This window comes from Euleptes europaea, chromosome 15 (assembly GCF_029931775.1).
Source record: "Euleptes europaea isolate rEulEur1 chromosome 15, rEulEur1.hap1, whole genome shotgun sequence".
Lineage (NCBI taxonomy): Eukaryota > Metazoa > Chordata > Lepidosauria > Squamata > Sphaerodactylidae > Euleptes > Euleptes europaea.
In genome coordinates this window covers 3,873,770-3,886,197 of record NC_079326.1, presented here as the reverse complement: position 1 = coordinate 3,886,197, position 12,428 = coordinate 3,873,770, and the positions used below count along the sequence as shown (strand labels likewise).

Below are 12,428 nucleotides of genomic sequence, written 5' to 3'. Positions count from 1 at the left end.
AAGGACATTGTAATATATGTGCATCAGTAAGACCATTGGTGACCTGGGCGTTGTTTTCCCCCTATCACGGATCAGGGGGGGAGCGGCCACCGGGGGCCAGGGGTGCATATAAGCAGGGCCAGGTTGTACAGTTCCTCAGTTCCTTACTGTTCATTGCTGAAATCAATAAAGCTGCATTGTTGTTGGAACTCCGTCTCGACCTCGTGTGTCCTCCCCATGCGGACTTACTAGTGGCGACGAAGGCTGGTAGGCAGTCCGGCTTGCTACCGAAATCACTCTCGCTGGAATCTTCCGTGATTCTCTGTGACTTCGCAGTGCCCGGTAGGCAATCCGGCTCGTCTTGCTGAATTCACTTGACACACCTGAGACGCCTCACTTCGCTGAAATGGCCACCAGGGGTTCACTGGAAGAATTCAACCCCGCCGTCTCTAGCGAGTGGGAGAGCTACGCGGGCCGTGTTACCTGTTTCCTCCATGCCAACGACATTGACGACGAGGACAAGATGCGGTACACGTTCCTCAGCGTATGCGGGGCAAAAAAATTCCAGCTCGCTCAATCCCTGCTGGCACCCGCTAAGGTGCTCGAGGCACCATTTAAGGACATCATGGATGCTCTGGGCAACCATTTTACGCCCAAGCCCACACACCTCGCTCGCCGTCGGCCGATCTACCTGCGGGACCAGGAGCCGGGGGAATCCGCTGCATCATTCCTCGCCACCCTTCTCCAGTTGGCCCAGTTCTGCGAGTTCAAGGACCTTGATGATGCCCTCCTCGACAGGTTTGTTTTCAGCCTCCAGAGTGAGAAAGTGCGGCGCCGTCTCATCGCCAGGAGTGGCATCACCCTCACCGCGGCTGTCGAGGAGGCCACAGCGGCAGAAGCCCCGCCCGCCACCGGCCGGAAAAGCAGCCGGGGCTCTGCAGCCCCACCACCAGCGGCCGCCCACCACGAGAGCGCCAGCGATGCGGGCTCCAGCGACGAGGACAAGGCTCACAAACTGAGCAACCAAGGGGCCTCTCGGGGGCACCGGGCACGGAGCACCACAGACCGCCCGTGCGCGAGCTGTGGCGAGCGACATGACCGCCGATCCTGCCGGTTCTGCGACGCCTCTTGCTGGGCTTGCAGCAGGGTCGGCCACATTGCCAAAGTCTGTCGCTCGACGCCGAAGGGTCGGTCTTCGTGCCCAGCCAGGAAAGATGGCGTCCCACGCCCCGTCCACGACTTGGACAATGACGAGTCCACCAGTGGCCGCCGGGGTCGCCGCGAGACGGAGCTGCACAGCGTCTCCCTCCACAAGGTGCACGGCACCGACAAAGTCTCCATCGTCGTCGAGATCGGTGGTGCGCCATGCGAGATGGAAGTGGACTCTGGGTCGGCTCTCTCCATTATTTCGCTGGACACGTACCACGATCTGACCCGTCGCGCAGCCTCCCTCCCTGAGCTGCGACCGTCCCGCGTCACCATTTGGGACTATCAGAGGCGCCAGGTGCCGGTCCGGGGGGAGGCCCGCGTGCCTGTCCGTTTTCAGGACCGCTCCGGGAGCCTCCGCCTTATCGTGGTCGAGGGGCCTCGCGCAAGCCTCCTGGGGCTAGACTGGTTCCCGGCCCTCGGCCTCCACATTGGCGGCATCCACCACATCAGCCAGACCTCCCTCGATGACATATGGGTGGAGTTCGAGGACGTGTGGAAGGGCCCGCTGGGCTGCTACAAGGGGCCGCCGGTCCGCCTGCACGTCGACCCCGCCACCGCGCCCATCCGCCTCAAGCCTCGCAGCATTCCCTTCACCCTCAAGCCCTGGATCGACGCAGAGCTGGACCACCTCGTCGCTCAGGGCATGCTGGTCCCGGTCCCCAACGCCCCCTGGGAGACCCTGATCATGACTCCCCTCAAGCCCAACAGGGACGTCCGCATCTGCGTGGACTACAAATGTACTATTAATACGGCGTTGCGGCCGCACACCTACCCTGTGCCAGTTGTCAGCCACCTCCTGGCCTCCCTCGCTGGGGGTCGGGTGTTTGCCAAACTGGACCTCGCTCAGGCTTACCAACAGCTACCCGTGGACCCTGAGTCGGCTGAGGCACAGACAATTGTTACGCACCGGGGTGCCTTCCGGGTGACCCGCCTGCAGTTCGGGGTCAGCACGGCCCCGGGTATCTTCCAGAACTTAATGGAAGACCTCCTGAAGGGCTTGCCCGGCGTCGTCCCGTACTTTGACGATGTCTTGATAGCGGCAAACTCCAACGACGAGCTCCTGGAGCGTGTCCGCCAGGTGCTGCGCTGTTTCCAGGAGGCCGGGCTGACGGTCAAACGTGAGAAGTGCCAGCTGGGCCTGCCACAGGTAGAGTTCCTGGGCTACCTGATCGATGCAGAGGGCATCCATCCCACTCCTGACAAGATCAAGGTGATCCACAACGCCCCGCCGCCCCAAAGCAAGCAGGAGCTCTAGTCGTTCCTTGGCCTGCTGAACTTCTACCACGCCTTCCTGCCCAACAAGGCGTCGGTTGCCGAGCCACTCCACCATCTCCTGGACAAGTCCTCCCCATGGGCGTGGGGTAAGTCGCATCAATGGGCGTTCGAGGCTACCAGAGCTCTCTTGTCTCCCTCCAGCTTGCTGGTCCAGTTCGACGAGAAGCTTCCCGTTGTGTTGACATGCTACGCCTCGCCCTACGGTGTCGGAGCGGTTCTGAGCCACCAGCTGCCGGGCGGTCGGGAAGCCCTGATTGCTTTCTACTCCCGGACCCTCTCCTCTGTGGAGAGAAACTACGCGCAGATCGACCGAGAGGCGCTCGCAGTCATGGCTGGAGTAAAGAAATTCCACGACTACGTTTATGGCCGCCCCTTCTCCATCGTCACCGATCACAAGCCACTTTTAGGGTTGTTCATGCTGGATCGACAGACGCCGCAGATCCTGTCCCCCCGCATGCTCCGGTGGTCGATTTTTCTCAACGCCTACAACTTCAGGCTTCTGCACCGCCCCGGGTCCAGCATCGCGAACGCCGACACGCTCAGCCGTTTGCCGCTCAAGGACTCAGACCCGGACCCGTCCCTGGCCTACAACGTCATGCTGTTGGAGACCCTGCCTGAACCACCCCTACATGCCTCGGACATTGCGGCTCATACAGAAAAGGACCGCACCCTCGCCCGCGTTTTGAACTGGGTGGGGAAGGGGTGGCCGTCTGCCAGTCCAGAGGGCATATTCAAGCCCTTTTTCACGCGGCAGCATGAACTCTCACTGAATAAGGGGTGTCTTCTCTGGGGGAACCGCATCGTGGTTCCAGCCAAACTGCGCACCAAGGTCCTGGAGGCCCTGCATGCCTGCCACCCGGGAATTGTGCACATGAAGGCCCTGGCGAGGAGCTACGTTTGGTGGCCGACATAGACACTGCTGTGGAGGAGTGGGTGAACCGCTGCCAGCCGTGCCAAGAGTCGCGGCCCGAGATGCCGCGAGCCCCGACCCACCACTGGGAGTCCACCCACAAACCCTGGTCACTCCTCCACATAGACTTTGTGGGCCCATTCCAGGGCAAAACTTTCCTGATCGTGGTGGACTCCTACTCCAAGTGGCTGGAGGTCGCTGATGTAGGCTCCATGACCTCGCGAGTGGTGGTTCGAGAACTGCGGGAGCTTTTTGCCACCCACGGCCTGCCAGACACGGTGGTCTCCGACAACGGGGCCCAATTTACGTCTGTGGAGTTCCAAGAGTTCTTGGGCAAAAATGGAATCCGCCACACGTCCTCAGCCCCGTTCCACCCTGCCACTAATGGCCAGGCAGAGAGGATGGTCCGCACGACCAACGACTGGGACAGGGGGCTGGCAGAATTCCTCCTGTACCAGCACACCATGCCCAACTCTGCCACCAGGAAAGGCCTCACGGAGCTTCTCATGGGCCGCCGGCCGAAAACGCCACTTGACCGGCTACACCCCGACCTTGCGCCAGAGCGCCCCCACCATCAAGAAGAACCGGCAGCCCCATGGTACGGGCCATTTGTACATTTATAACATCATTCGGGGGCCATACCAGGTGTAGATCTCACAGTGTGTGTGTGGGGGAGAGGCTAGGGTTGCGAGGTCTCCAGTCACCACCTGGAAGTTGGCAACCCCAGGGGAGGCCACATAGAGAAGACCTGCAGGGCATCCCTGCTCCCCCCCTCTCAGGCGGGAGGGCAGCCAGCAGTGGGCCTGAACAAACGAGGCACCAGAGGGGCACAGCCCGCAGTCGATTGGCAAGGGACGAAGGAAGGAAAACAGAGAAAGAAGAAAAGGGAGGAAGAATGAGAGAGAAAGGGAGAAAGAAATGGAGAGAGGGGGAGAAAGAAAAGGACGAAGGGAAAGAAAGAGACAGAAAAAGAGGGAGAAAGAGAGGGAGAGAAAGTAGAAAGAGTGACAGAAAAAGAGGAAGAAAAGAGAGAAAAGCCTTCCCCCACACACACACACACACCCGCGCACGTCGGCCCCACACGACCGGGCCCCAGCCTCCCCGCTTCCCCCACACACACACACACCCGGCAGCACATGGATCCCTGCATGACCGGGCCCCAGTCTCCATGCCCACCCTCCCCAGAGTCCACAAAAGCCCCCCTGAAGCCCGATCGGCTCCCGCACACATGCTGTGCCGCTGGGAGCTGCCAGCCTCTTTTCCCCCTCCCTCTCGCCGCTCAACAGCCGACAGGCAGCAAGAGGTGTTTACATTGTGCTGCGGCGTTCCTGCATGCCACGGCTGTAGGGGGCAGCCTTGGGGAAGCGTCCCTCCCCTCCCCTCTCCTCTCGCCAACCAACAGCCGACAGTTGGTGAGAGGAGGTCCAAAGGGCGCCACAGTGCCCCTGTAAGCCGCAGCCCCAGGAACACCCTTGGGGAGGGCCACCCTGTGCCCCGCCTCCGTGGCAGGGCCCCGGAGCTCCCGAGGGCCACAAAAAATGTCCTCAGGGGAAGCATACGACCCCCGGGCCAGAGGTTCCTCATCCCTGTTCTATACCAAGTAAAGGTTTTGAACAAATCATCAGTCAGTCAGTCCTTGAACATTTAGAAAGGATCTATCTGATTACTAAGAGCCAGCACTGGTTTCTCAAGAACAAGTCATGTCAGACTAATTTTATCCCCTTTTTGATAAAGTTGCTACCTTGCTGGATCAGGGGAATGCTGTAGACATAGTTTATCTTGATTTCAGAAAGGCTTTTGATAAGGTTCCCTATTACATTCTTGTGGCCAAATTGGGAAAATATGATTTAGATCCTGTAATGGGTTGACAGATCGCACCCAAAGAGTGCTTGTTAATGGTTCCTCATCCACTTGGAGAGGAGTGACTAGTGGAGTGGCTCAGGGATCTGTCCTGGGCCCTGTGTAGTTCAATATCTTTATAAATGATTTGGATGAAGGAATAGAGGGGATGCTTATTAAATGTTCAGATGATACTAAATTAGGAGGGGTAACAAATACAGCAGAAGACAGAGCCAGGATACAGGTTGATCTTGACAGGCTGGAGAATTGGGTTTAAACTAACAAAATGCATTTCAACAGAGATAAATGTAAAGTTCTGCATTTAGGCAGGAAAAATAAAATGCGTAATTATAGGATGGGGGAGACATGTCTTAGCAGTAGTGTGTGCGAAAAGGATCTTGGGGTCTTACAGCCCATTCCTGAAAATGCGGCGTGCAGAGTCGGTGGGGAAGAGGTGCAGTGGCACCTCCTCTTAAGCCGAATTGCACAAGCCACAAAACAAAACAAAAAGCGGCTTTTTTTTTTGTTTTACCGGGGCCTTTCGCCCCATAAGGAACAGCAAGGCTGCGCCTGCTAAAAAGGAGGTGCAGCGCCACCATTCCCAGCACCGGCGGGGAGGGCCGAAACGGGATAGGAATCTGCCTACCCGGTGGCTCCTCCCCCGGAACGCCCCCGGAATGCCCCCCTGCGCCAGCACGGCCTCTCTACTCCATGGCCTGTACCACAAAGAGGCAGCACTGGCGGAGGGGGGAGTGGCGGTTCTGCGGCGCTCTGCCACCAGTGGGGCTGGCCTTGCCGCCAGCGTAACTGCATTTAAACATGCAATTACACTCACTTACACTGGCGGCGAGGTCACACCGCCTCCTAAGAAGTTTCGGCCTGATTTTCAGGAATGGGCTGTTAGTAGACCAAAGACTGAGCATGAGTCAGCAGTGTGATGCTGTAGCTTAAAAAGGTAAATGCGATCTTGGGCTGCATCAACAGAAATATACTGTCCAGATCATGCAAAGTAATCGTATCGCTTTACTCTGCTCTGGTTAGACCTCACCTAGAGTATTGTGTTCAGTTTTTGGCACCACAATTTCAGAAAGATGTAGACAAGCTGGAACGTATCCAGAGGAGGGCAACAAAGATGGTAAGGGGTCTGCAGACCAAGTCCTATGAGGAAAGGTTGAAAGAGCTGGGTATGTTTAGCCTGAAGAGGAGAAGACTGAGAGGGGATATGATAACCATCTTCAAGTACTTGAAGGGCTGTCATATAGAGGATGGTGCTGAGTTGGTTTCTGTTGCCCCAGAAAGTCGGACCAGAACCAACGGGTTGAAATTAAATCAAAAGAGTTTCCATCTTGACATTAGGAAGAATTTTCTAACCATTAGAGCGGTTCCTCAGTGGAACAGGCTTCCACGGGAGGTGGTAAGCTCTCCTTCCCTGGAGGTTTTTAAGAAGAGGCTAGATGGCCATCTGTCAGCAATGCTGATTCTATGACCTTAGGCAGTTCATGAGAGGGAGGGCATCTTGGCCATCTTCTGGGCATGGAGTAGGGGATGTGTGGGGGAGGTAGTTTGGAATTTCCTGCATTGTGCAGGGGGTTGGACTAGATGACCCTGGTAGCCCCTTCCAGCTGTATGATTTTATGAAATTATAATAAAAAATATAAAAATAACATAAACATTAAAACATAAACATAGACAAAAGGATTACAGTGTCTAAAAATATTAGTCATATAGCCATAATGCAAAAGTCCCTAGTTCTCTGCAGACATGTTCATATTCATTAAGGCTGCCAAAGTTTTGGGAGCAAGATTCTGAATTACCAGTACCTGCAACAATTAACCTAAATTATTTTTTTGACAGTACCAGTGATCAACCAAATTAATCATAGTTAAAACCTTGAACAATCGCCAAATCACAGTTTTGTAGCATCCCTGTGAAATTTACCCATGATTGCCCCACCGGTCCTTCATGGTTGGTCAGGGAATGCTCTGAAGTCATTTGCACATAATTAGGCCACTTCACTCCAGATGTTCATAGAAAAGGTTCTATGCAACAAAGAGAGAAAAAATTGAGCAGATCTAACATTTCACTTTTGAAACATATAACTTTATTTCAGAGAGATTTACCCTTCAAATGTGGCTGTTTATTTAACATTGTCCCCGGCTAAGGCAGGAAACTTGCTGTTTCAACACAGGAATTTCTTTCCATGAAATACATTAAATAAACACAACCAAAGTGTCCATTTATGTCGGCACTATTAACTGCTGATGTTGAAGCAGAGCCATTCCGCTGGCTTTCTTCTCAACGGCCATTTTTCACTGATTTGTGTTAGAAATGTACTTCCTTATGATTGAACGATGGAAACATTTGACCTGTTAACTGTTACCCCTTCAGTTAATTGCTTCTGTTATTGCAAATTCCACCCATTAATCTTCTGCATGTTTCAGCTGCTAATGCTCTCTGGTAAAGAAATACAATCCACCAGAATAAACCCAGCTTCACAATCCATGCAAGCTTGTATTTCCCTTCCAGTAACTTAGCCTATTGTTAAAAAATCATTATATGTTCACCTAAGCTATTGCTGCAGACCACAAAAAGGAAACGAGGAACCCAAACACGCAGCCCATTGAATGCCTTTGATTTGAATTTTCAGTTAATCCAGGAATGGGGGAAAATAGCCTTCTCTTCAAAGCAAAGCTAGCTCAATAACAGGGGAAAATGCCTTGTCAAAATAATGCTGGACTGTGGCCTGCTAAATGACATCATCACAGTGGCCTATGATATCACTGGGCAATCAACCAATGGAATATCAGACCCAGAGGGGTCACTACTGGCAATCTGCAGAGCTGCTGAGAAGAACTCAATTGCTGTTGATGTTACATGTACACTACCAATCCCTTTCCCTTGTTTGAAGCAATGGCTCAAGGAATGCCATCTCTACCACCAACTCCCACTGCTGGAAAGGCTACCACTGATGGGCCAGACTTGGAAGCTGAGCATGTGTTCTTCATCTTTCCCCTAGAGTGACAGCAAATTATACTTTCTGCCATTATCCTCCACTTCCTCCTCCAGCTTGCTGGCTTCTAGGTCCCACTTCCAAGCCTACTAAGAATATTTGAAAAGGCACCAGAGGAGAAAGCCAAGAAGGAGGATTGTGATGGCTGTGCCACAGATTTAGCATTGGGGATGGAAGAACAAATATCATGGGCTAATGGTTCATTCCTTACAACATTACAAGTTTTTTTAAATATTGAAGCAGTGTTCCAAAGAATGACCCTGGCTGGCTGACTTTGTAGGTACCCACACCAAAAAATAAATAAATAAAATAAAACCGGTGCGTACAAAGTCAGTCCATCTTGGTCATTCTTGGCACAAAAGGAATCTCAAGACCCTGAAAAGAGAATAAAATAGTGGACAGAAAGAAAATGTGGAGAGTGGTGACAACCCGTGTTTGCCAATAGCAGTGTGTGAAACAGACATATTTTCCAGGTAAAAATGAATGTCAAGGCAAGTTCCTGACCTTTTAAAGTCATGTCAGCATTTCTGCACAATAGGTAATTTTTTATGAAAAGCTGCCTGCATTTCAAAGGACATCAGCCAATGAATTCTCCTTTTCCCTGCCAAGCATATAATGAAATTATGGAACTGATTTCTTTTATAACACCCTCAGTCATTACGGGATTTACCTATAGACTTGGCAGGCTGAAGCCATGGGCCTCAAAATCTAGGGGGCCTCCAGCCAAGGTGTATATATTTTTTTCAACCACTACAGTATTAAACAATAACATTTTATGTCCTTTAGAGGAAGAATTGTGAATTGCAGAATTCTAAATACCCATCATCATCATCGGCTTCACTGAATTTTGTTTAAAACACTCTTCCATCTTCCTCTAGCCGTGCACGTGGGGGATTGGGAGGGGCCTCACAGGCAGAATAGCCTAGGGCCTCTCTTCATCTAAATCCAACACTGCCCACAGTAAATACAGAACAAGAATACATCCTGTACTGTGTGGGACATGCAAAGTAATGTTGAATTAGAAGAGAACCATGCTAGGGAAATATGGACTGCAGATAAGTTGCCAACTTCCAGGTACTAGCTGGAGATCTCCTGCTATTACAACTGATCTCCAGCTGATAGACATCAGTTCACCTGGATAAAATGGCCGCTTTGGCCATTGGACTATATGGCATTGAAGTCTGTCCCCTCCCCAAACCCCACCCTCCTCAGGCTCCATCCCAAAAACCTCCCGCCAGTGGCAAAGAGAGACCTGGCATGCTAGGAAATCAGTTCCTCTGGAGAAAATGGCCACATTGGCAATTGGACTCTATGGCATTGAAGTCACTTCCCTCTCCAAACCCCACCCTCCTTAGGCTCCACCCCCAAAATCTCCAGGTACTTCCCAAGCCAGAGCTGGCAAACCCTAACTGCAGAATGGCATGCACAATTTTTTATTACAAGGGCTGTCAAATGGTAGGTGACAGCAGTGGTTTGCATTCTAAGAAGAAAAGCTATAGGAAAAAAAGGAGTGGCAAGACCAACTGGAAGATAAACAAATGGACTTAACAGATAAAATCTCAAATATTCCAATATCTCCAAAAATTAGTGTACAACGTAACGCCTCTAACCCATGTGTTAGTTTTGATTGCAACAACATCATAGAATTGACCCCCCTAAATCAATGCTTGTGACTTATCTTTTATGCAAAGGCTGCCAAGGAAAGCTTATCTCCTTAAATGTTAATGGACTTCACGAACCATGTAAAAGAAGGAAAATATTTTATAAGTTAAGCAAGGAAAAAGCAAATATTCTTTTACAAGAAACCCACATATTAGAAAAGCAACAACATTTAATTGTGAAACAGAATTTGGGGAAGTTGTATTTTGCACCTAGTAATACTAAAACAAAAGGGGTAGCTATATATGTAAATTTCCCAATATTTACAGTTAAAAGACAGGTAGTGGATGATGAGGGAGGTTTTTATTGCTAGTTGGGGAAATATCGGGGAAGAAAGTAACAATAGGAAATATATATGCCCCTAACCATCAGAAAAAACAATTTTTCAATAAATTACACGACACCCTTGTAAAGGAAGTGGAAGGAAACCTTATCTTAGGTGGAGACTTCAACGCTGTTATGGACTTGAAAGCTGATAGAAGTGAAAAGAAGATAGGTAGAGGGTTATAAGAACAAGAGTACTGCATTAACGTATATGATGAAAAAGACCATCACTAATTTCCAATTAGTTGACATTTGGAGACATAAGCACAATTCAGAAACACAATACTGCTTTTACTCAACAGCTCACAAGTCATCATCTAGAATTGATATGTTCTTAATTTCAAAACCTCTGGTAAACATGGGATGTGAAACGGAAATAGGTAACTTTATATACGCTGACCATGCTGGAGGCCGAGTGCCGAACCCAGGGGGATGCCGGAGGGGCCGGCGGGGGGCTGAGTGTCCTGCAAGAGACATCCGGGTGGCCAGACATGGAAATAAACAAACCCCTAGGTACCTCGAGACTGGAGGACTCTTATGCACAGCCGGGGAAGTGTGTTCCCCAGATGGGGCTGCCTTTCTGGGGGACTACGCAACGGCAGACCAGCGTTGACAGCCGGTGGGATCCCTGGAGACCTACGTTCCAGGGCATGGACAGAGCCTGCCCCATCTGAAGCTCAAGGAGGTGCCGGCCGCACTGACGGGGACCCGCCCCTCCCACACATGACTGGGAGCTCAGCACAGGGACCATCTCTCTGTGAGGGGTGGGGAACCAGGACCATGGTCCTCACTCTGGCTGGCATTTGTGGGAGAACTGAGTGGGGCCACACCTGAGGGGGCCACGGTGGCAAGGGGAGCCTCCTCTCCAGATGGGGCCAGCGGTGACCTGAGCTGGTGGGAAGGTGAGGCCCACAGGACCATTGCCAATAAGCGGCCACTGTTGCCATGCCGCCCTCCCCTGAGAGGGCTGTCGGCCACGAACAGCAGGTGCCATGTGTTGGGGGGGACTGAAATGCAATGATTGCCTCGCCATTTTGCGGGGGTGAGGGGCTGCCAGTAATATAGGCAAAAGAAAGCCATGGCTCAGGATGCCCATTTGTCAGGCCTCAGCAACACGTTGCGTTTTTTGCAAAGGAACTTCACTCCAGACGTTGCAGCGAGTTAAAAGTTTATTTCAGAAAGACAGCGAGTTCAGCAGGTCATAGAGACTTAGGGCTAGTATACAGGTATGGGGGAATATTGAAACATATATAGGGTGGATACAGTGGGGTTGATTGGATTATTGGAGACAAAGACACAATACCGAAGCAAACTACCGGTAAATACTTGAGCAAAAGTATTCAGAGTAAAATGCATGGGTTAAGTGGCTGATCTTCCCGGGCTCCCAGTATTGTTCTGCAGGACCCGGTATCAGATCAGCCATTACTGGGGCGGGTCTCCATTGAGCTGCAGATCTTGGGCAGGAGACCAGGTGCAAACGGGGAGGGACGGAGTGCAAAAGGACTCCATTTTGTCCGTGGGGGAAACCATCTTGTTTCTATCCGGGGCCGGCGGAGAGCCTATCTGAAACCATTCAACTCTGCTGTTCCCCCACCTCCTCTCCGCAGGCCACGCCCCCACCTTCCCTTGCAGGACTTCTCTGTTTCCCAACTGACAGCAGTGTTGTCGTCGTCGTCCTCTGGCCAGTTGCTGGCGAAGCCTGGGTCGGTCAGGTTGCCATCAGACGACACCATGTATGGTGAGCAGTCTGGCAACAGACACAACCAGCCTGACCTCTCCTGCCCCTCAGCATGCGCCTCCACACTGTCCCCTGCAGAGCTCATGTCAGCCAACCCACTGCCACCAGCCTCCTCATCCTGCAATGGACAGACAGTGGCCATGATGCTCCGGCCGCTAAGATCCCCCCTCCCCAGGGGTGAGCTCCACATAGACCTCATGGGCCACATGAAGTGTGGCTGAGAAATGGCTAGGAGATGCACTCACCATGGTCTGCTGGACCTCAGCCACCACAGAATCCTCTGAGAGCCCCTCCAAAAGGGGCTGTGACAGACCCCTATTCTTGGAGGAAGGGGGCCCATTCCCAGCATGAGCCAGGGCCCATTTCCCCCACCGGATGCCCCCTCCTCATCCTCTTGAATCTCCTCCACCAGCGCTGCACACCCACCATCTGGATCTTCACTGTGGGCCCCCGCTCGGCTCGACATCCTGCGCTCCCAGTCCTAC

The 12,428-nt window shown here is 52.2% G+C and overlaps 1 pseudogene; it reads left to right on the top strand.

The window, feature by feature from the left end:
* Nucleotides 1-385: 385 nt before the first annotated feature.
* Nucleotides 386-12,164, top strand: LOC130488020 (uncharacterized protein K02A2.6-like; annotated as a pseudogene).
* The last annotated feature ends 264 nt before the right edge of the window (nucleotides 12,165-12,428 follow it).